Source organism: Rhinolophus sinicus, linkage group LG01 (assembly GCF_036562045.2).
Source record: "Rhinolophus sinicus isolate RSC01 linkage group LG01, ASM3656204v1, whole genome shotgun sequence".
NCBI lineage: Eukaryota > Metazoa > Chordata > Mammalia > Chiroptera > Rhinolophidae > Rhinolophus > Rhinolophus sinicus.
In genome coordinates this window covers 57,135,961-57,160,713 of record NC_133751.1, presented here as the reverse complement: position 1 = coordinate 57,160,713, position 24,753 = coordinate 57,135,961, and the positions used below count along the sequence as shown (strand labels likewise).

The 24,753-nt window shown below is 44.1% G+C and overlaps 1 protein-coding gene and 1 long non-coding RNA gene across 6 annotated transcripts in view; one reads left to right on the top strand and one right to left on the bottom strand.

Moving 5' to 3' along the window:
• The window catches only part of BDH1 (3-hydroxybutyrate dehydrogenase 1), a 35,399-nt gene extending 21,380 nt beyond the window's left edge, over positions 1–14,019 (bottom strand). The window contains exon 1 of one of the 5 annotated variants that reach the window (XM_019723504.2): positions 13,795–14,019. The gene's annotated coding sequence lies outside the window, so the exon portion shown is untranslated. Of the gene's footprint in view, positions 1–7,931; positions 7,957–8,143; positions 8,476–9,509; positions 9,735–9,878; positions 9,978–13,794 lie in introns of those variants that run through there. The other 4 variants (XM_074329791.1, XM_019723496.2, XM_019723517.2 and 1 more) reach the window with 4 other exon arrangements.
• Positions 14,020–14,244: 225 nt separating this feature from the next.
• LOC141571048 (uncharacterized) overlaps positions 14,245–24,753 on the top strand; it is a 38,710-nt gene continuing 28,201 nt past the window's right edge. The window contains exon 1 of the long non-coding RNA XR_012495542.1: positions 14,245–14,423. This is a non-coding gene — a long non-coding RNA (uncharacterized LOC141571048). The remainder of the gene's footprint in view (positions 14,424–24,753) is intronic.

Genomic DNA, 24,753 nt, shown 5'->3' with positions numbered 1-24,753 from the left:
TCTGGGAGAAACTTTTCTAAAAGTGAAAACACTTGGGTCTGCTCTCAAGGGCACCTCCTTTCCATTTTCAAACCCAAACGTGACCTGTAGAAAGCACCTCGTCTCCAAAGGAACAGTGCGTGCATCCTCGTCGTGATGCTGGGCTCCCTGAATGCATCCTGACAGGACTGTCTTACAGCGCATAGAGCTGGTTGCATTCCTGTGGGACAGGGTCTGCAAGAGGCAGACATTCCTCTGAAAAGGTAGGGCATCAGCAAGAAACAGGAACACAGAGTCGGCCACAGGCAGGAAAGAAAAGTCACATGTTTCTGGACATGAATCTGGATGGGCCCTGGCACTACCACGTGGGAGGGAAGGCCCTGTCCCACTGGGGAAGACAAGCTGGATTTCAGTAGGGAACCATCCTATGTAGGGACCCCAGACACTGAGGAGCTTAAGACCAGCAAGCTGTGTGAGACTCCAAGGTCTCACCACTGGCAGGCTGTATTCTACTTGGCTATTTTGTTTGGCCAGCCTAGTGTTTTAAAAGGCAATGTAATGAGGCAGCTAAATGCTTGAACTCAATACAAACAGTTTGCACTTACGATCTCACGCCTACCCAGATCACCTTACTTAACTGCCTGGACACTACAGGCATTTGAGCTTGAGATCCCTCACCAGATAGATGTATATATCCTTTGGCTATTTCCCTTCTGATTGCTTAGTATAATCTTGCCTAAAAGTTCCAGCTCAGCTCAGCTATACATGCTAACTGCACAGTTAATGGGGGTTTCCTTGAGGCCATGCAAAAGGGCAACCTAACAAGTTTTAAAGCCCTCGTTCAAAAAAGGTGCTTGTAGGAGGGTGGGAGATGAGGGTAAGGGGATCAAATATATGGTGATGGAAGGAGAACTGACTCGGTGGTGAACACACAATGGGATTTATAGATGATGTATTACAGAATTGTACACCTGAAATCTATGTAACTTTACTAACAATTGTCACCCCAACAAATTTAAAAAAAAAGAAAAAAGAAAAAAAAGATGCTTGTCATTCCTTAGAGAAATAACTATTCTGGAACAAAAGTCTAAACGCATTATATAGGAACACCAAATGATATAATAGACAATGTTCTCACCACCATTGGATCCTAAGAGTAGGGGTGACGCTCATATATCTGTGTTTAACAGACACCTTCAATAAAAGCCAAGGATATAACTTTGTAGCCCAGCTCAGTGAAGGCAAACCTAACGCAGACAGTTGGATTAGCCTGAGAAACAATCCAGTCATCCGATTAGACTTGGTTGGTGGCCACTTCTCCTCAGGGAACAAACACGTCACACTCTCAGCAGTGGTCACCTTTTGGGTGTCTGTCCTGCTCACCTGATTCCTGTCTTATTGGACCTGCTTCTTACCCACACAATTTGGCACCTGCAGCTGAAGTTGGACAGTGAGACCACCTACCACCACCACCATAGAGGACTGGGTCAGGTAGAGACACATGACCCAAAATAAACCCATCACTCTGTCCCCTGGCATTGAGAAAGAATGCAACTCAGCTTCTGTGGGGCAGGGACATGTGATCTGGCTGCTGGAGTGGGAAGCAGGCAGCTATGCTACATTGGGCCTGAAGCCAGAGAGATGGAGAAAGCCAGTCTGCAGAGAAAAAAGTCAGGCACGCCTGCAGAAAGGAGCAGAGGTGGAGGTAGAGAGAGAAAAAAAACAACCACAGAGCCTCCTCAGGCAGATCTGCTATTGAGGCCCCTCTGCCCTCCTGCTCTCCAGCTCTATACAGCACGCAATGTATTTACTCTCCATGCAATTTAAGCAAGCTTAAAGTTTCTATTACTTGCAGCCAAAACAATATTGGCTAAAACACCCTGAAAGCAGGTTCTTTCTGCAGATCATTATTAATTCTTAAGCTTCCCCCTTATTCTGAGAACATCACGTTGTAGGTCTTGTAATGACAGCAGAAAGATGGGCCTCCCCCTCTCTGCTTCTCATCTCTCCCTCCCTAAGAGAAAGTGTCACCAGAGCTGCCAAAATAGCCATAATTACAAGTGGCAGATTAAGCAGGCATTCCATCCCTGGGTGAACAGGGCTTGCCTACTAAATTCAGATCAAACCACTAAACAATGGAGTCTCAGGGCTCCGTTCTTGGTCTCTTCTCACCACCATGATGAGCTCTCATAGCTTTAAATATGATTAACGTGCTGCCAACTCCCAAATGTTTATCTCCAACCAGCCTTCTCTTCTGAACTCCAAACTTATGTATCCAACTGCCCATCCAACATCTCCCCTTGAATGCTTAATAGGTATCTCAAATGTAACCTGTCCAAAACTAAGCTTGTGCTATGGCCCTGAGTATCTGCTCCTCTAAATACTCCCCATTCTTGACTCTTGTCTTTCTCGAAAACTCAACAGCCAAGTTGTCAGCAAATTCTGGCTCCACCTTCACAATGTATCTAGGATCCTCTGCTATCGTCTGTGTCTGAGCCTTCATCAGTTCTTGCCTGGATTATTGCAATAGCCCCCAACGAGGCTCCCTCTTCCACGCCTCTTCAGACACTACTCAGCACTGCCTGTGTGAGCCTCTGAAATATAAATTGGATTATGTCTCTCCTGCACCGATTCTTGCTCAGAGTAAAAGCCAAAATCACTGTAGATTCCCTACAAGGCCCTCCATGGTCTGAGCCCCATGGCCTGTCTGACCTCATCCCCGCCTTGTCCATGGCACCTCGGTGACAGCAGCCTTCCTGCTGTCCTTGGAATATGACAGGCAAGTTCCTGCTTCCGGCTTTGCCCTTACTTTCCCCTCTACCTGGAACGTTCTTCCCCTCATTATCCACAGGGCTCATCCTCTCACTTCAGTCTTTTACTCACATGTTTACTCAGTAAGACATTCTGTGGCCACCCCTGATGTTTTCTATCCCCCTTCCCTACTTCCATCTTTCCCCCTCCTTGGAAACTTACATCATAATATTATGCATATTGTACTTATTTATCTTATTTGCTGTCTTTCAGTCCCATTAGAATGTAAGCTCTGAGAGTGGAGGTTTTGTTTTGTTCACCGTTGTATCCCCAATACGTAACAGTGCCCTGTACACAGTAGGCACTTAATATTTGAATGAATCAAAAATGCTTTCATCTGAAGTCAGACATATATTTTAATACAATAACTCTCTGTGGGTTAAGAATAGACCAAGGATGGACAAGGGCAGAAGCAGGGAGACCATTTAGAAGCTACGGCAATAATCCAGGGGCACAGTATACGGCTATGTTTTGAAGGTAGAGCCCACAATAATTTATAGACAAATTAAATGTAGGATGTGAATGAAAGAAGGAAGCATCAAAGATATTTTTAAGATTTTGGTGCAGATATAAAAAATGACATTAGCCTAACTGACCGATTAAGGAGCCATTCTATTCATAAGTGTTTACCACGTTTCAAATCAAAGCATACAAGCTGAGCGTCCTCACCTGGTCCCTCCAAATCCTATCTCCAATGATAATTTTCACTTCTACTCATTATAACATTTGCTACACCAATGCTCAACAAGCCCTGTACTTACCAATTTCTGCACATTACTAGTCCTATACCAAATCTGACATCATCATCTGACCAAGTCCTAACTGATTCAAATAACACCTCTTCCAAAATACATTTCCTGATCCCCTAAATCAAATCTCTGTCCCAGAGAAGAAAAAGAGAAAGGAGTTCATCACCACCAAACCAGTATTACAAGAAATGTTGAAGGGACTTCTTTAAGAAGAAGAAGCGGCGGGGGGTGGGAAAAAATAAATATGAATAATAAAATGGCAATAACTATGTACCTATCTATAAGCATTTTAAATGTAAATAGATTAAATGATCCAATCAAAAGACACAGGGTAGCAGGATGGATAGGAAAACAAGACCCACACATATGCTGCCTACAAGAGACTCATTTCAGATCAAAAGACACACACAGACTGAAAATAAAGGGATGAAAAAAGAGATTTCATGCAAATGGAAACAACAAAAAGTTAGGTAGCAATACTTATATCAGAAAAAATAGACATTTAAACAAAGCCTATAATAAAAGACAGAGAAGAATATTTTCAAGAGGATATAACCCTTGTAAACATTTATGCACCCAACATAGGAGCACATAAATATATAAAGCAAATATTGACCCACATAAAGGGAAAGATCGATAGTACTACAATTACAGTAGAAGGGAACTTTAACACCCCATTGACATCAATGAATAGAACTTCCAGACAGAAAATCAACAAGGAAACAGCGGCCTTAAATGACACAATAGACCAGATGGATTTAGTTGGTATTTTGAAAGGATTTCACCCCAAAGCACCATAATATATGTTCTTTTCAAGTGCACATGAAACATTTTCCAATATAGAACACGTTAGGCCACAAAATAAGTCTCAATAAATTTAAGAAGATTCAAATCATATCAAGTGTCTTCTCTGACCATAATAGTATGAAATTAGAATTCAATTACAAGAAAAAAAAACACTGAAAACACACAAACACATGGAGGCTAAAGAACATGCTACTAAACAATGAATGGGTTAACAATGAGTCCAGGAAGAAATCAAGATACCTTGGGACAAATGAAAATAACAATACAATGACCTCAAAGCTATGTGACACAGCGAAAGCAGTCCTAAGAGGGAAATTCAGCAACACAGGCCTACCTCAAAAAAAATCTCAAACAATCTAACCTTATACCTAAAGGAACTAGAAAAAGCACATAAAACAAAGCCCAGAGTGAGTAGAAGGAAGGAAATAAATATCAGAGTGGAAATAAATGAAACAGAGTCTAAATAAATAAATAAATAAATGAAACCAAGAGCTGGTTCTTTGAAGAGATAAACAAAGTTGATAAACCTTTAACCAGACTCAAAAAGGAAAAAAGAGGACTCAAATAAATATAATCAAAAGTGAAAAAGGAGAAGTGACAACTGACATCACAGAAATACAAAGGATTATAAGAAAATACTATCAACAATTACATGCCAACAAATTGGATAATCTGGAAGAAATGGATAAATTCCTAGAAACATACGATCTTCCAAGACAGAATCAAGAAGAAACAGAAAATCTGAACAGATCAATTACAACTGATGAAATAGAATCAGTAATAAAAAACACTCCCAACAAACAAAAGTCCTCGACCAGATGGCTTCACAGGTGAATTTTACCAAACATTCAAAGAAGAATTAATACCTATCCTTTTCAAACTATTCCAAAAAATTCAAGAGTAGGGAAGGCTCCCAAGCTCATTCAATGAGGCAAGCATTACCCTGATTCCAAAACCAGACAGATATTAAAAAACAAGGTAATTATAGGCTGATATCTCTGATGAACATAGATGCAAAAATCCTCAACAAAATATTAGCAAACTGAATTCTGCAATATATTAAAAATATCATACACAATGATCAAGTGGGATCTATTCCTGGGATGCAAAGTTGGTTCAATAGCCACAAATCAGTAATGTGATAGATCACATAAACAAAATGAAAAATAAAAATCATATGATCATATCAATAGATGGAGAAAAAGCATTTGACAAAAATCCAGCATCCAAATCATTTATGATAAAAACTCTTAGCAAAGTGGGAATAGAGGGAACATAACTCAACATAATACAGGCCATATATGACAAACCCACAGCTAACAACATATTCAAAAAAGCTAAAAGCATTCTCCTTAAGATCAGGAACAAGACAAGGATGTCCACTTTTATTCAACATAGTGTTGGAAGTCCTAGCCACAGGAAACAGAGAAGAAAAAGAAATAAAAGGCATCTAAACTGGAAAGGAAGAAGTAAAACTGTCATTATTTGCAGATGACATGACACTGTATATGGAGAATCTTAAAAATTCCACCAAAAAACTATTAGAACTGATAAATGAATTCAGTAAAGTAGCAGGATACAAAATGAATATTCAGAAGTCAGTTGCATTTTTATACACCAATAACTATCAGAAAGAGAAATTAAGAAAACAATTCCGTTTACAATTGCATCAAAAAACCGAAATACCTGGGAATAAATATAACCAAGAAAATAGAAGACCTGCACTCAGAAAAGTATAAGACATTGAAGAAAGAAATTAAAGAAGATACAAATAAATAGAAGTATATACCATGCTCATGGATAGGAAGAATTAACACCATTAAAATGTCCATACTACTCAAAGTGATCTATAGATTCAATACAATCCCTATCAAAATATCAATGGCATTTTTCACAGAATTAGAACAAATAATCCTAAAATTTATATGGAACCTCGAAAGACACAGAATAGCCATGGCAATCTTGAGAAAGAAGAACAAAACTGGAGACATCACACTATCTGATATCAAACTATACTAGAGGCTATAATAATCAAAACCTCATGGTACTAACATAAAGACAGGCACATGGATCGATGGAACAGAATAGAGGGCCCAGAAATAAACCCACATCTATGTGGTCATTTATTCTATGACAAAAGAGACAAGAACATACAATGGGGTAAAGACAGTCTTTAATAAATGGTGCTGACAAAACTGGACAGATACAGGCAAAAAAATGAAACTGGACCACCTTTTACACCATATATAAGAATAAGTTCAAAATGGATTAAAGACTTAAATGTAAAACCCAAAACCATAAAACTCCTAACGGAAAACACAGTCAGTAAACTCTCTGACATTGTTCTTAGTGCTATTTTTTTCTGATCTATCTTCTAGGGTAAGGGAAACAAAAGAAAAAATAAACAAATGGGACTACATCAAACTAAAAAGTTTTTGCACAAAAAAGGAAACTATCAACAAAATGAAAAGACACCCTACTGAATGGGAGAGGATATTCGCCAATGATACATCTGATAAGGGGTTAATATCCAACATTTATAAAGAACTCAAACAACTCAACACCAAAAACACAAACAATCCAACTAAAAAATGGGCAGAGAACCTGAATATTTCTCCAGAGAGATCATACAGATAGCCAATAGACCAATGAAAAGATACTCAACATCACTAATCATCAGAGAAATGCAAATCAAAACCACAATGAGATAAATATCACTTCACACCTATCAGAATGGCTATCATCAATAAATCAACAAACAAGTGGTGAGGATGTGGAGAAAAGGGAACCCTCCTGCACTGTTGTTGGGATTGCAAATTGGTGCAGCCACTATGGAAAAGAGTATGGAGGTTCCTCAAAAAATTAAAATTAGAACTACTTTATGACCCAACAATTCCACTCCTGGGTATTTATCCAAAGAAATCCAAAACAATAAACCACTAATTCGAAAAGATATATGCACCCCTGTGTTCACTTCAGCTTTATTTACAATAGCCAAGATATGGAAGCAACTTAAGTGCCCATCAATAGACAAATGGATAAAGAAGTGGTACATTTATACAAAGGACTATTACTCAGTCATTTAAAAAAAAGAATGAAATCTTACCGTTCGCAACAGGGATCGAGCTAGAGAGTATTTTGCTAAGTGAAATAAGTCAGACAGAGAAAGTGATCTCACTTATATGTGGAATCTGAATAACAGAGTGAACGAACAAACAAAACAGAAACAGACTCATAGATACAGAGAACAAACTGGTTGGTTAGGGGACTGGGTGAAAAAGGGGAAGGGATTAGGAAGTACAGATTGGTAGTTACAAAATAGTCACAGGGATATAAAGTACAGCATAGGTAACATAGGCAATAATAATGTAAATGTAATAACTATGTGTAGCGCTAGGTGGGTGCTAGACAAATCCCAGGGATCACTTTGTAAATTAAATGTCTAACCACTCTGCTGTACACCTGAAACTAATATAATATTGAATGTCAACTGTAATTGACAAAAATAAATAAAATTAATTTAAAAAATCAATCCCTGCATTCCCATTTCATGCTTTCCTTCTGTGCCTCTATAATAGCACTTACCTAGGGAGGGGAGTATTAGAGGTATTTCTGTTTACAGCCATTCACAGCCCTCACCTAACCACCAATCCCCACCTGGGCTGTGAAGCCCCCAAAGCTAGGACCCACATGTTGCATCACTGACTTATAAGTCCTCCAAAATATCTACTCTGGTGCCTGACAGGAAGAAGGCGCTCTAAAAACGTGTGTTGAAGGAGCGTATGAAAACCACAAACTTTCAAAAGGTCGGCTTCCTCGCCTGCCAGGGGTATATGCCCAGGGCAGGGCCCGGCTCCAAATGTCCTAGAAAGTAGGACATTTGCTGCGTCATAAAGGATCCCGGCAGCAGGAGGCTTGCAGACGGCCCTCCACAAGGAAATATGTGCTCTGCAACCGCTCACACGGATAGACTGTGACTCTGCAGCAGCTATTTTCAGATTTTGGCTAACTGGACGGAAAAAAACGCGCCGAGCTCAACGACGCGGCGCAGAGACAAACCCTCCCCCACCAGGGCGCGGCCCCGAGGCGACCGCCCGGGGGAAGCGCAACCAAGACGCGCAGACAGACGGGACTATACAGTCTCAGGCCCTCTTCATCTAACGCTCAAGAAAGAGCCGAACGCCCAAGACGCGCAGGCGCCGCCGCGGGACGTCGTGCGGCGCAGCCAATCTCAAGGCCGTCTTCCCTTCCCGCCAGCAGGAGGCTGGAAGCCACGGGGGCTCGGCCCGAGCCGCGTTCCCATTGGCTGGGGCGGCACCGCCCAGACAAAGCCCCACAGTCCTAGCGCTGGTGCGCCCCCTTTGCTCCCGGCCCTGGCCGACCCGGGCCCAGCACCACCAACCCAGCATATCCAGCCCATCCCCGCGGCGCCTATCAACTTGCTTGGTCCTCCTCCTCCCCCGGTCCTGAGGCCGGTGCTCAAGGCAGCTGGACCGGCGGCCTGACCGCTGTCCAGCATCTTTCCTGAAGCCGCAGCAGGTGGGGGAGCGAGTACTCCCCAAATCCGCGAGAATAGAGCCTCCTGGAGGACATGGGAGGATGAGGACGGGTACCGGGCAGAAGAAAGGAGATACGGTGGAGAAGGGAGCAATGCCCAAGAGCCCGGGGATGGAAGGCGGGACTGCTGGCTTCGGTCCAGGCTGGGCCCCTGACTTTGGCCTGTTCCTATCCTCTTGTGACTTTGGGCCTGTTCCTATCCTCTTGGGGACAGGGTCTCCTTCTGTAAAATGTCGCAGCAGGAAAGTATGAGTCCGGAAGTTTGTACCTGGGAATCGGGGCCGCGTGTTCAACCTGGGCCTCCTCCTGCAGAGCACCTTACTCCGAATAATAAACGCCAGGCCGGGCTCCCACAGCGCGGATACAAGGCCAGGGAGGGCGGCGGGTGAGGCCCATCTACCGCTGAGATAGGTCTGGGCGGGATCGATCCATCTTCCTACCTTTACTCCACGGCGGCCGCAGGGCCCGTCCTGCCAGACTCTGTGCCCCTTTTCCCACCCGCATCCGGGCGACTCAGCTAAAGGGCCGCGCAAGGCCGACCCAAACTGAGCAAAGGGCGCCGACGCATCCCACCCCAGCTGTAGAGATGAGCACCCCTCCTCTTACCCCAAACCAAATGGTCAGGGGGCCCGGGCTGCAGAGGGCTCAGCTGGCACGCTCGCCTTAATCCGGCGCTTTACAGGTACCCGAGCTCCTGGACTGGCCGACCGAGTGGGGGCGCTGCCGCCCTTTTCTCCACGAAACCCCTCCTGCGGCCTCGGCTACCGGACGCGCCTAGACACCTTGCCTGCCAGTGTTAGGGCTGGACCGGACGGGCGGGGCCCGACGGCTGGCGTCGCCGGGGCGGGGAGTGCTCCCGCGCCACCTCCTTGGCGCTGGGGCATCTGGCCTGGCCCTGCTCCAGCAGAGCGTGCCCCTCTATCGTTAGGCACCCAGCTGCCTGTTCACGCTAGGCTCCCCCTGCTGCCTGCCCACCTCGGCCCTAAATCCGGCGCAGATCTCACCGCCATCTCCCTCCAGGACCCCGCGGGGAAAGAAGGTGCTGCTTCAGGAAGTGAGGAAACCCTGGTGAGGACGAGGTTCCTTCCAGCTCCTATGCATATTTGCTGTCTTTGGAACTCACCAGGGTTGATCAGTTAGTTTTTAAGTGTCTTTTGAGCAGACGAAATATATTTAACAATTTGCTCCTAGGCGTCTTTAAAAATAATTGGATAGCACAGCTTCCCAGAGTTTCAACAATAGAACATCAGAGGAGAGTGGCACAGATCAGGCTGATCAGGCTGCCACCACCGTTTCTAGAATAATAAACAGACTAAGAAGAGAAGGAAACTGTCCCTGCAAATTAGTTTAGGTCGAATACAGAGAAAAGACTGATTGGAAAGGGACCGAGCAAATGAAAATGGGAGAGAGGTACTAGCCTGGTGGGGCTTTAAAAAAACCTGCCAGCTCCATTCCGTGAACTTACTGAGTCTGAGACTGTGTCTTCCTTATCCCCAGCTCCTGGCACATAGAGCCTTGAAGAGTGAAATAATCATGAAGGGATGATGCACTTGGTTTTCTGTACCCGTTTAACAGACAGACTCAAGCCAGAGTACTTGCTTCAGTGCTGTGTTTCAGAGGAGTGTCTACATACATCATGCCACAACCATAACAATGAATCGCTACATTGGGTCACCACGTCACACTTTGAGGGTTATGCATTCCCAGAAAAGCAGTTAATTAAAAGAATATTTCCACCTAGGAAAACAATAGATCTTAACTTTAGACTGAGAATTCAATGGAAACATAGTTCTCTTTATGGCAGACAGGAAAACAACGTCTGACCTCTCTGAGGTTGTATCAGACTCCGCCTGTGGCTGACCTCACATCTTCCCAGACCTTCTTTTTATACCAGCTATGCGGTCGCAACCAGCTGCATACGGCATAACCCAAGTGCATCTTGCTTCAGCTGCACCTGGTATCTTGCTGCCTCAGGGCTTATCTGCCACTGCAGTCTGGGACCCCTGCAGAAACCCCCTGCCATTCTGACAGGTGCATAAACCTGGACGTGTAAAGGAAGTAACACCTCATGGGACAACCTTTAACGAAGGCAGACAGGAGCTGGTGGAGAAATGCTCTGCTCTCCATTCTTCCGGTGGGCAATTCCAAGGTACATTCTGTACAGCTCCTAAGATAATAGAGCCCTGGGTGCCCATAGTAGTGCCAACTTGGTCCACTCAGTATTGCACTCTTGAATTGCCTCTCTTTCCTCCTTGCTTGTTTGACTCTTCCCAGTCCTCCACTCCTGTTCCTTGGGATTCATTCACAAATAAACTACCTGTACACAAGTCCTTGCTCAGACTCCATTTTCATTGTTTTTGTTGGGGGGGACAGCATGAGGGAGGGACAAGACTAAGCCAATAGTTGCCCCAAAAGAGGCATCTTGGCTCACCTTCCAGGCCTTATTATCACCAGACCTTTCCCAAGACTGCTGAGGAATTGATTTGTTCAATTTGAGGTTTTGCTCCTTTTATTTCCCAGTTGCCCTGCCCTCCAGGGGCTCACTAATAAGCTCTCAGAGACAGGCAGGATGTACCAGAGACTCCCAGGAGGTAGGGCCAGCTGAAGGGCTGGACTAGGAGAGAGTCCAACAAAGCCATTCTCAGCCCCACTTTAAACCTCTGCCCTCTTTCCAAGGTCCTGGCTGCTGACTTTCACACTGGGAAGATTCATCTCTGGGGTTGAACATGGAAGCAGAACCTGTGTGGGACCCAAGTCGCTCCCAACATAGCTTGTACCAAGATTCTATCTCCTTCCTACTCTTCTCCTCACCCCCCATAAAAGCAATTCCTCTGCGGTACTTAGCACATTTCATCTCATTAATTACCAAACTATGTAGGTGCTGGAGGGAATGAGCCCTTATTCCGGATTCCTTCAAGGAGGAAAATGAGATATGTGCAGAAACTAAAAGAACCATCAGAAGTCCTGTAAGTCTTCTGAAAAAGGGATATGTCAAAGTAGTGGGAGTTCTGGTGGCGGTTCAGGACAGGATTTGTAAGAGGTCGCCTCCTGAATGACACAGTTGGGATGAAACACCCTCAGAAGATCCCCCTGCCCAGAGAGCCACGGTATTTGCTCCTGTCCCTGTGTCAGCTCTTAATTGCCTTCCGGCTCACACCTGTCTTGAGTGCCAGCTCAAGCTAGTAATTGCCTCATCTTCCCTGCCCTATCTCTGAATGCCCCTGGTCTTCTCTGCCCTCAGTGTTAAGCGCTGATGCCAGATGGTGCAGGAGAAATCCTGCACTGAGCCAGCCACCTTGAAGCCCTCCAGGAGCCCACCCACATGTGCAGCGCTCTGTGCTCAGTTCTGCTGGGGGTTAGAGAATAATAACACCATCTACTATCCAAAGCCACAGGTGCTTCTCTTTGTCTTGATGTAATTGAATTTTCTTAAAAAAAAAAAAAAAAATATTATGTGGAAAACTTAACCTTAACCTGCAGAATTTTAGAAATATTAAATGGCTTTTTCTGTAATTGACAATGAAGGAAAGAAAAAGCCCAATGTATTCTAAAACAAAGCTGTGGTGCTCAGAATCTAGCGTGTTGAAAAGAGCTCTTGTTCGTAACATGACTGTAATACTGAATTCTACAAATGAGAACTGGAGACCCAACGTTTTCCCTGCAGTGAATGAGCAAGCAAAACAAGTGCTGGGACCTTAAGGGAAAAAGAGGGACAGTATCAGCACCCACAGCCCCACACCCCTTTCTGTCTCTTGACTCTAACAGATTTAATTAAAATGACGAAGCCACAGAGTTGGAAATTATACGCTGGAAATTTAAGCAAAGTTCTTTTGAGGTAATTGGGATCTTTGAAAAGCGTATGAGGAGATGAAAAAAACAACTGTGTCCCCACCTCTGTCCATCCCACCCCAAGCTACAGAAACCCATAAAACTTCCCTCCTTCCTTCAGTTTACAGGGATTGAGCCCTTATTACATCCCAGACACTGTGCTTTGTTCTTGGAATGCAATGCAGGGAACTAGTGCAGGTCCCTGTCTTCAGAAATACAACTTGGCAGTTGGTAAGTGACTGATCGCTATGTACCAGACTATGTCAAGTGCCTTGTGTGCGTTATTTCAGTTAGTCTCTGCAACAGTGCTAAAAGTAACCCAAGATTATCCACATTTTGCAGCTGAGGAAGTTGAGGCTTAGAGAGGACAAATAACTTGCCCACAGCAACACAGGTAGGAAGTGGCAGAGACAGATCCCTGCCCTATTACAAAGGCTGTTTAAACCAACTGTCCTAAGGTTCTTGCCTTGGGGAAAAAAGGATAAAAGTCCCCACTGATAAGGCTATGTGGAGTACAAAATATTTTTATAACCGGTCGGGCATTGTTTTTGTAAGTAACCTAACAGAAGCTGGAATTACTTTGTGACATGGAAACTTCTTTCACTGAGGACAACTACAGATGCCCAGATCTGATGCCTTCAATTAGGAAAAGTAATTCTAGGTTCTAATTCATATAAACTTTAAAAGACAAAAATGTGAGACAAGATGATCAACCCTTCGATCTGATTGAATTTTCTGAACTTCAAATTCCACTATTTCCACAAATATTTAATATATTACAATAAACAGTTTTAAAAACCAGGATACAAAACCATATTCTTATTTAGATGAAAATTTCATCAGTTTTTTTTCCAATGAATGTGTATTATTTATATTTTCTGCTTACTGCTCCCAGAGACAGAGCCTACTATTTCAAAGGGGAAATGGAATTGCAAAGCTGCTGCAGGTTCCAAGGACCTATTTGCTTCTCCCCAAACCCCCCCCCCCTTCACACCAGGCACTTCCTAAGACTAGAAGGTTTTCCTCCTGTTGACAGTAGTTCTCACAGTCGGCATTCTCTCACCTTAGCCCGTCTCCTGTCTGTGGTCTGTGTGACAAGTCTCCCTTAGTACTATCCGCACACAGGATCCTCTCCAAGCAAGTTACAAGCCAGATACACCTGGAATTCTCTTGATTCTCAGTTGATAGGGTATAAGAGACACCCCTGGAGAACTCTTCCCGGCTTTTATTTCAATGCTTGCCTTTAGCTGGGAAGGGATAGTCTCATACTCATATGATAAGCAAAGCTAACTCATGATAGAATACAATATTTGGAGATCTGGATGCTTGTGTGTTTGTCATCGAGGCAAAGTTCAGCTTTGTAACTGTTTGTTTTAAGCTTAAAATGTCTGTGAGTTTGGTCCTCTGACAAGCAGAGGATCAAGGGTAGGTGCCGCTGCTTGGGGACACATGAGAAAAAATGATGCCAAAGGTTAGCTTCACCCAACTTCATCTTGAGTCTCCCTGCCAGGTATGTGTGGGCATAAATGAGCACAGTAACTGACCTAAACAGAATGAGAAATATGCAGAGAGGACCCTAAGTACGACGCAGAATGAGGACCTGAGAAACATTTTAAATGGCCAAGTGGCTTTGGACAGGCTCAGCTGCAAGAAGATGGTGCCAAAATATACTCCTTGAACGTCACAGTGGAGGTAAGGTGGAGCAGATCTGGAATGCGGGAGTTCCCTTAGGTTGTCTCTTAGTATTACCGTGCTCTGTAATTCAAGTCAATGGAAAATTACAACCACCAAAGTCAGGTAGAACTATTAATGGCCTAGACCCTTCATTGAATGAAGGTTAGGGTCACCCCACCAGGTAAAGAACCATGACCAGCTGAGGGCAAAGGGAACATGGAATGGGTGGTGGGGAAAGGTAATTATAAATACCAGAGACAATCATGTAATCAGTTACAGAAACAAGAATTGTAATTGTCATCAGTATGTCTTCCTTATTTTGGGTGTGTGTGTGTGTATTGTCTTCATTTTCTTTCCTTTTGTATCCCCTTATCATGTAACATAAGATGTTTTGACTTTATATCATATATATTGTAGTATTGTTAACTTTACATCATATTATTGAAGTTATGGGATACCAAGAAGAGTAAACATCACAGGGACTTTGCCTCCTCTTTGGGGGAAACGGTTAGAGCATTTTCAGTTGTACACAGGGTAGTGGATGATGTTAGGTGGAACCATGACCTTACTATTGCCTTTATTTGGAGATTAAGTGTGGTTAAGAGAGGTGTATGGGTGTCAGGTTGACAGGGAGCGGACTACAATAGTTAATTTTATAAGTCAACTTGGTTAGGCCACAGTGCACAGATATTTAGTCAAACATTATTCTGAATGTCTCTGTGAGGGTGTTTTGAATGTGATTAACATTTAAATCGGTGGACTTGGAGTAAAGCAGAATAGCTCCCTGATGCGGGTGGGCCTCATCCAACCAATCGAAGGCCTTAGTAGAAAAAGACTGACCTCCCCAGAAGGAGAGGGAATTCTGCCAGCAGACCACCTTTGGACTTGAACTGCAGCTCTTCCCTGAGTCTCTACCTTGACCACCTAGACTGCAGATTTTGGATTTGCAAAGCTGCTACAATCCTGTAAACCATTCTTTAAAATAGATATCTCTCTCTCTCTCTCTCTCTCTCTCTCTCTCTCTCTCTCTCTCTTTCCATCCATGCACATCCTGTTGGTTCTGTTCCTCAGTAGAACCCGAACAAATACACCCACCAGAATAGTCTGCTACCCTGATTGGACCCTGAAGCTACACTGAAATAGATTTTTCTGCTTTGGAATTGGTGTCTTTCTGCCTGGGAGGGCATGACCCAACAGGAGTAGGAAGGGCCCTTAATCAGGGGCCTGGAGCACAGGTCAGAGGGAGGAGGGTTGGTCCCAGGCCAAGCTGGGACATAGCAGGGCTTGCTTTTCACCCTCTCCATCACCTGATGTCTCTATGGCCACTGCCTCCCAGGTATTCACAGCCCAGGGAGAGGGACAGACACAACTGCAGTTTATTCCACTCCAGGGCAGCTGGGTCCAGATGATGTAACAGGCAAAACCATAGGGTCTGGGAGGATGGGAGAGGGAGATATTCCTTCAGGTTGAGGCCAAAAAACAGGAGGAGGTGACTGCCTTTGATCTCAGAGTCAATAATAGATGAGATATTTTTCCTCCAAACTTTTATTTTGAAGCAGTTTAAATTTACAGAAAAGATGAAGGAAGAGTATAAAGAACCCCCATAAAGCCATAATCTAGATTCATGAATTGTTAACTGTTTGTCACATTTGCTTTTTCTATATATATATACACATACGCATACACACTTTGCTGAGTCATTTGAAACTTTGTTGCAGATATCATGACACATCACTCCCAAATATTTCAGCAAGTATCTCAAAAGAACAGGGCAATTTTCCTACACAACCATTATACAATTGAACACGTTCAAGAAATTTAACATTGGTAACAATAATATGATCTAAGTAATCTACACTCAAATTCCTTCAATTGTCCAAATTATGTCCTTTATAGTTTAATAGTTTTATTTCCCTAAATCAAGATGTCAACCAAGAATCATGATTTCTATTTAGTTATCAGGTGTCTATAGTTTCCTTTCATGTAGAACAGGACCGTGTCCTTTTGGGGGGGTGGGTTTCTTTCATAACATTGACAGTTTCATGAGTCCAGGCTAGTTGTTTTGTAAAATATCCAAAAATCTGGGTTTGTCTGATTATTTCCTCATGATTGGATCCAGGTTAAACATTTTTGGTAGGAATACTGCATAGGTGATATTTAAGTAGAATTCGGCCAGGCAGAGATGAGGAAGGGAACACCACACACAGGCAACAGCAAAAATTATGTCCCTTAGGTGTGCAAAAGCTCAGCAAGCTGGGAATAGCTGTGGTCCCCAGAGAGCTGCACTATGGCCTGGAGCCTGTGAACAGGGATGAGGGTCAGGGGGAGAGGGAGGGGCAGGAGAAGAGTAAGTGGGCAGAGCGGTGAATGGCCAGGAAAGTTTGGTGCATGTTCACTGGCCTTTGTTCAGAGGTGACCGGGGCTCTGGAGGCATATTAGCTTTTCATAAAAGAGCCCCAAAGACCAAAAACGCTTCAAGACCCAAAAATGGAGTCTCAACTGATAGATTCTCAGGCCCCTGGAAGAGATATTTTGAACAATGGGGCCTTCCTTCCCAAGCATCTCCAGTAAACAACATACTATTAATTGAAAAAAAGAGAAAATTTCAATTAAATAAAAAGGAGCATAATCACTTTTAGTATCATTCCTCTTTCTTTTACTATTGGCTATCAGCTCCGTCATTAGCCATTTTCCTCAGTGATGTTTCCTTCAGCCCCTCCCATCCTTTTCCCCCCTCCCTTCTCTCTCCTTCCCAGTCACCCAAGTCAAAAACCTGAGATTCCTCCAGAAGCCCTCCCCTCCACCCCCTCACATCTTGGCCCAGCCCTCTGTGCCGGTGCTGCAGAGGAGGGGGTGTCAGGGAGGCGAGCAAGGACCAGGCCCCCAGGTACTGGCTGTCAGGACTGCCCTCTAGGGCAGCTCCAACTGGGGGCTCAGGACATGCAAAGGCAGGTCATCTCAAAAGGCCCTGCCTCAGGATGGGGATGCAGGCTCTGAACAGGAAGCAAGCGTGGCCCAAGCCAGTGGCCGAAGGAAAAGGAGGAGCTTGTAGAAATGAAAAGACTCTGAAAAGATAAGACCCAGGAATGGCTGGGGTTGGGGGCAGGAGGCTACAAAGCTTATCTCTAGAATTTCAAGAAAGGGGCATCTCAGAACACCTTCCAGGCCTGGTTCTCACCAGACTTTTCCCAAGACTGCTAATGAGGAATTGGTTTGTTCAATTTGAGGTTTTGCTCCTTTTATTTCCCAGTTGCCCTGCCCTCCAGGGGCTCACTAATAAGCTCTCAGAGACAGGCAGGATGCACCAGAGACTCTCAGGAGGTAGGGCCAGCTGAACTAGGAGAGAGTCCAGCAAAGCCATTCTCAGCCCCACCTTAAACCTCTCCCCTCCTTCCAAGGTCCTGGCTGCTCACTTTGAAATTAGAGAAATGCTCAGCTTAAAGTTCTCTGAGGGACAGGATCTTAAAGGGCTGCCTGCATCAAAAATGACAAAGATGTGAAGTACTTCTACTCCAGAGTCTAATTAGAAATGAGCAATTCAGCAGATCTGAACACTTCTGAGTCAAAAAACAGGCATCCAGGGCCGGCCCAGTGGCTCAGGCGGTTAGAGCTCCATGCTCCTAAGTCCGAAGGCTGCCAGTTCGATTCCCACATGGGCCAGTGAGCTCTCAACCACAAGGTTGCCAGTTCAACTCCTCAAATCCCGCAAGGAATGGTGGGCTCTGCCCCCTGCAACTAAGATTGAACACGACACCTTGAGCTGAGCTGCCGCTGAGCTCCCAGATGGCTCAGTTGGTTGGAGCGCGGGCTCTCAACCACAAGGTTGCCGGTTAGACTCCCACAAGGGATGGTGGGCAGCGCCCCCTGCAACTAGCAACAGCAACTGGACCTGGAGCTGAGCTGCACCCTCCACAACTAAGATTGAAAGGACAACAACTTGACTTGGAAAAAAATCCTGGAAGTACACACTGTTCCCCAATAAAGTCCTGTTCCCCTTCCCCAATTAAAACAGGGATCCAATCTCTGCCACTATCTTGCTGTGTGCCCTTAAAACCTCTCCTCCCCAGCCTCCAACTGCGAGCATAGACTGATAAGGCGGGCACGGTAACGTTGAGGATTGCCTAGAGTCCTGATGTTCCATCATTTTTATCCAATGTGATGCCCTCCTGACTTCTCCATGTGCCGCACTGCCCTTTCAAGTTTCAAAGAGCTGTGATCAGGACAGAAAAGCAGGAGGCAAGGTGGAGGGCCACAAAAGTGCCCTGCACCCCTTCCCAACAGTGGTACCAGCACTTGTGAGATACCTGCCGCAATGAACCAAAGTGGCTGGAGGTAGAGCTCTCCATTCAACTGAGAAAGAACTAAGTCATATGTTGAGTTAATAGTCTAATTAAATATTATCATCTAACAGTGTATCACTGAACATTTTAGGTAAATAATACTCCTTAAAATATCAATAGTCTCTGCCAGTAATGAGTTACTCACCATGTGTACACCCATAATTGCCTTGCTTCTCTTCTAGGAGAAATTAATCTGAGTGTGACAACTTAGTTTGGGCCAGAAACAATAGAAAATTGAATGCAATGGGCTCTAATTAAAATAAGACTCTGGAAAATACTTCTAAAATCTAGAGCTGAGCAAATTTGTGTAGCATGCAGTTGTAGATATTTATTCCCTTAATAAAATGCATCATTTTGCTCCCAATGCTCCATGGCATTTAAAGCTGTAGCAACGTCAATCCAATCCTTAGAGGGTGTTTAGAACCTTGCCTTCCTGACAACTGCTCTAAATCTCAAGTCCTTTGGATACCCCAAGTTTAGTTTTAAAGGACTTTGAGACCCAGGCCAAGTAACTTGATGACCTTCTTAAAGATCCAGGTCAGCTGATGATGGGTCCTTGGTGTCAGGGACAGCTGGCAGGGGACAGGCTTTGGCAGCTCCTTCTGCAATGTTTACCTGTGCTTCCTGCCACCACCAAGCCACCTGGCCCCTGAACCACATGGTCTATACCACTTACTGCTTGGAGTTCACTGAGCTTCTTGGGTCTGTGAGTTTACCGTTTTTATCAAATTTGGAAAAATTTGGGCCATCATTTCTTCAATTTTTGTTGTTGTTGTTCTGCCACTCTTCTCCTCTCTCTGACGCTGTTCTTTGACTGGCTCAGGAGGTAATGTATGTCCAAGATGTGGTGGGGGGAAAAAGCATAAATATTTTTTTGTTTTAAAGGAATCTTAGAGTAAGATAGGTTGTAGAGGAACATATAAATAGCATGTAAACAATAGCCGTTGAGAGAGAGAGAGAAAGAAAAGAAAATAGGGAAAAGAAAAAAATGATGAATAAATTTGAAAGCATAAAATGTTTAAACACTTACATGGCAAAAATATATATATCCTCAATAAAATCAAAACATAAATGACAAAAAAAGGGGAGGAGAACACATGTGCCACACATATGACAAACAGCTAATTAGCTTAATACACACACAAAAATTTATAAATAAATAAGATAAAGATTAAAAAAGAAAGAAAAAAAAGGATAGGAAAAGGCAGTGCACAGGAAAAAAGTAAATAGCTAAGAGACATACATAATACGCTCAACTTTACTAATTTTAAAGACGTGTCCACCACAGTTGCATATATCATTTTTTAACCAATAGATTGGCAGAGATTAAAAACTTGGAAATGACAAATCCTTAACATTTGCAAAGTAAAGCAAACAATACAAATGTATACCCACATATTATATAATTCAATACTTCAAAGTCACAAATCAAGAAAAGTGTTAAATAAAATGTTCTTTTCTCTTACCTTAAATATATCTCAATCTGAAAGGCCAGGTTCAAGTTTAGAAATCTCACAATCCTCAGACTCCTATACCAGATACAGCTCCCAGACCCTACTCCATAGCCTGCCCCATCTTTCTCTACCCTAGTTCTGTCCTCCACTTGTGAGGTGCCTTGTGCTCGCGTGTGTGTGTGTGTGTGTGTGTGTGTGTGTGTGTGCACCCCGGCCCACACATCCAAGCCCTGTATACACCCCATATATGGTTACCCCGTGGCCACCTTAGGGCTTAGGGATCAGAGTACCAGCCATACATAATTTAGAAGATGGATCCAAGAAGAGGCCTATGCAGATACTAGAGGTCAGCTTAGGGTTCTCTGGGGAGGAAATTCTGGGGTCCCAGATACCCAGAGCACAGTCAAGAAGGCGAATGATGCAGGCTCTAGGTGGACACATCCCGTTGACACCCAGGCCCTGCGGGAAGGGTACACCCAGAGGAGAGCCAGAATAGAGCTTTCTACAGCTTGGGACCCCATGGCAGGGGCCCCTCTGGCTCTGGTCCCAGGGAGGTACTAGGTGTAGAGAAATATGCAGGTACATACACTAGTTATATCAAATAAATTTGGGGGGAGAGCAATTGGCAATATCTTTCAAAAGTCAGCCTGGCAGTTCCACTTCTAGTAATATCATCTAGATTTACTTGTAGAAGTCCCCAATGATGTATGCATAATTATGTTTACTATAACACTATAAGATCAAAAAGCTGCAAACAATATAAATACCCAACAAATGATGAATGGATAACTAAACTATGGTACACTTGTGCAATGAAATACATTTTGCAGCCATTAAATAGGATAGGCTGGTGCGAAAGAGCTTCAATATATATTTTTAAGTGAGAAAAGCAAATCAAGGATCTGATGTGTAGTATGACCAGCTGTGTGTGTGTGTGTGTGTGTGTGTGTGTGTGTGTGTGCGCATGTGTGTGTGATGCTTACATTTGCTAGGAAATTTTCTAAAAGGAAAATTATAAGAAGCAATTAAGAGTCATTACTTCTGGTTAGTAAGAGCAGAGGTTGATGAGGGGTAGTTTTTACTTTACATCTGTGCCTGTCTAAATTTGTGGTCAGAGCCTTTAGTACTTTCCTAATTACAATAATAACAAAAAAGGCACTGAGTAAAATTTGTTAGATGCAGCCAATAACAATCCAGCCTCGATCAACGACAGCAACTGAGACCCTGTCACGCGAAGGCAGCATGAGAAGCACTGGGGAGAAACAACCACGAGTCCGAGAATCTCCTTTCCAGTCCAGTGGAATTGTGTTCAGCCATTTGCTTCCGGGTCTTTCTCCTCTTCATTTCCAAGGTGGCCAAAACCCTACAGAGACTTCGGAGAAAATATGTCACACAACTGCAGCGTGTTTTCTTCATGGATTTCCCTAGAAGGCTGTCAGCCTGGGCAGTAGGCGGCAGCCCCTCTAACTGCTACACAGGGCCTCAGGGAGGAGCTCTGGCCCTGACCTCGCCTAGTCTCAGGGGTGTGGGCCGTGATCAGAGGATTTTTCTTTACTAGGAAAGCAACTCAAAGTCAGCCCGTCTCAGCAGTAATATCAACTCAGGCCCAAAGAGATGCTCTCTAGCCAGGCATGAAGTCCTCCAGGGCCAGCTCTTGATTACTAGTCTGGGAGCTCCTGGACGGCATGGACCAGATCGGATTAATATCTGTACCATCAATGCCTGGTACTGTGCCTGATACACAGGCAATACTGCACAAATGTTTGCTGAACTGACACTGGGGCCTGTCCCCTACCCCGCCACACCACACCTCATCTGCAAAGAGCTGACTGTTTCTGCCCCTCACATCTTAGGGCTTGAAGCACTCAATCTCCCTGAAGGTGGTCCATCCTCTTGTACAATCTGCACTCTGCCTCCAGGAAAACTCAGCACATAAGGGAGGAACTCTCAGTGACTTGCTTGCTTTACTATTTAATACTGAGAGCTTATTCTGGAAATTTTAGAAAATAAAGATGACTTGTCAGATAAGATTAAAAATCCCCTCACCTTCCTGAGCTAACGTCATCCCCCCACCCAACCCCACAGAATGTACTCCCCTGGTCGGTCTTCTGGCCTCACATTCTCTATCCGTTCCAGCAAGCCCACTTTCCTCAGCCTTTTTATTCCTTCACTTGCATCTGCCAGTGCAATGCGGGCATTTCCACTTCAGCTCTCAGCATTGTCTATCACTTTTCAGGGCTCCTAGGAGCCACCCTAGAACCTCATCCCCTGGCGTCCTTGTCACAGAGTTAAATCTGTCATCCGGAGAAAGTGCCCCCAAGTCAGATCTTGCTTAGCTTGCCTCATACCCCAGCCCCCTGCATCAACACCCATTCCCTGAGCGACCAGCTGTGTTTGCTTAAGAAGCTATGGCCTGTGTGGTAATAAGCGACCTTGGATTTGCTTTGCTTCCTCACTTCCTTTTTTCCTCACTTACACTTTTTTGGAACTCAACCCCTCTCAGCAGTAAAGGTTTAGCATGCAAGCTTTGCCTCAGCCTCCATTTTCTGGGGAATTGGGCTAAGGCAAAAATCTTAATGATTTCTCCTGTTCTGAGACAGGGAGAGTCTCCGGGCCCTCAGACTGGAGAGTATCCAGAGTAAGTCCATCCTCCCTAGGAATGAAAACGGCAAACTCAACTTTTATGGAAAGATAAAATAGGTTCGGAAGAGTAACACAAAGGCGAAATAGACATTTAACAGTTTCAAAATAGAGTCAGAGTTTTGGAAACATGGAGGAAAAACAGAGGGTTGCTAGAGGGGCGGGGGGGTGGGGATAAAGGGAAGGTGAGAGGTTTTGGGAACATACGGGGGGATGGTGGATGGGGGGTGGGGAGTTCACACAGTGTGAGGGATGTAAATGATAAACGTCTAAGTTTTGCTCAAAAAAAAAAAAAAAAAAAAATAGAGTCAGCCCTGTATCTGTGTGTTTCACATCTGTGGAAAATATTCTCTAAAACAAATCCTGGAAATTTCCCACCAACAAAACTTGACTTTGCCACACACTGAGCACTACACTGACTCCACGTGAATGAAGTGGTGTGTAGGCACACCCTGCTGTAGCCTATTTGCAAATACAGGTTATATGCAAGTACGATGCCATTTTATATAATGGACTTGAGCATCCTTGGAGTTTGGTATCTCCTGGGGGAGTCCTGAAACCAATCCCCCTTTGACACATACCCGGGGGCCAGTGTATAGTCCCTCTCTGAAATGACACAGCATTTTTTTTTCTTTCATTGAAAACAGGTTGGGGAGGATGCTTAGTGGAGGCATCCCAGGCAGCAGAGGGGAGTAAAGGAGAGGGAGGAGCTTACTTGTGTCCCACCGCTTACTTGGTCCACAACCTAGAGTGTATTTCCACTTTTTCTGCTGGTCTGTCATGCTCTTGTTCCTGCCAAGAGTATGATGAATTAATGTATGTGAGGGGGACGGGATTTGAGGGTGGGAGTAGGGGCACCTGTTTCAGAATTTTTAAAAGGCTTTTAATGTTTAGAAGAAGAGTCGCATTGCAACAAAGAAAGAGGAGAGTGTTCATTAGGCAAAAGTTGGTGACTACCACACCCAAGTGCCTGAAGACTCCAAAATCACAGGCTGTCTTTTACATACAAGTTCAACCCAAGACCCCTTCTAAGAATGGCTTTGTCGTCAGAAAAGGAGGGGCCTTATAAAAAAAACAAGACCTCACTATGCCCAGCGAGGGAGAGCAAGGTAGATCTTCTGGTTGGTTATAAGTTAGCAAACTTTAAAATGGCTGTTTGGAAGGGGCCCTGGTGATAAACATTTGAAAGGGGACACCATATTTGTACAATAAAACATTAAGAGTCTATCCTATTGTTGAGACTCTGCGTTTCTTTAACTACTCTCATGAAGCACTGTCTTACCAAAGAAAGGGTCATTTGTTGATCATACTCAACCAGAAGTGACCAAGAAGTTCAAAGTCAAATGATAGGCCTGTCTTTATATTTTATTATTAAATAATAAAACCAATGGTTTCTTCTGGGACTCCAACTCAGAGTTTGATAAAGACACAAGATCCAAAGGGAAATAAGGGTTCCTGAACAAAAGAAGTCCAGACTAAAATTTTCCCTTAGCATAAGATGACCCTGATTCTACATCATGGCTCTCAACGCCAGAAGAATGAAGAAAATATGAGGTGACACAAATCCAAAGGGGCTCATGCCCTCATGCAGGGTTCTCCTGAGAGGAGGCAGGAGAAGCAGCAGTTGCTGGAGGGAGTGAATGCTGAAAAGATAGTTCTCATCCCTGGCTGACGTTGGAACTACCCGGTGAGCTTTAAAAAAATGCTGATGCCTGGGTACCACTCCCAGAGATTCTGATTTAATTGGTCCAGAGTATGGCCTGGTTGTCAGAAATTTAAAAGCTTCCCACAGGAGTCTAATGTGCAGCTCAAGGCTGAGAACCAGTGTCCTAGAGGAAAGACACTTCTGTTCTTGATTCTCTTTGTCTCCGTCTGTTACTCTACCCCATTCTTGAGGGTGTTTTTCCCCTCAAT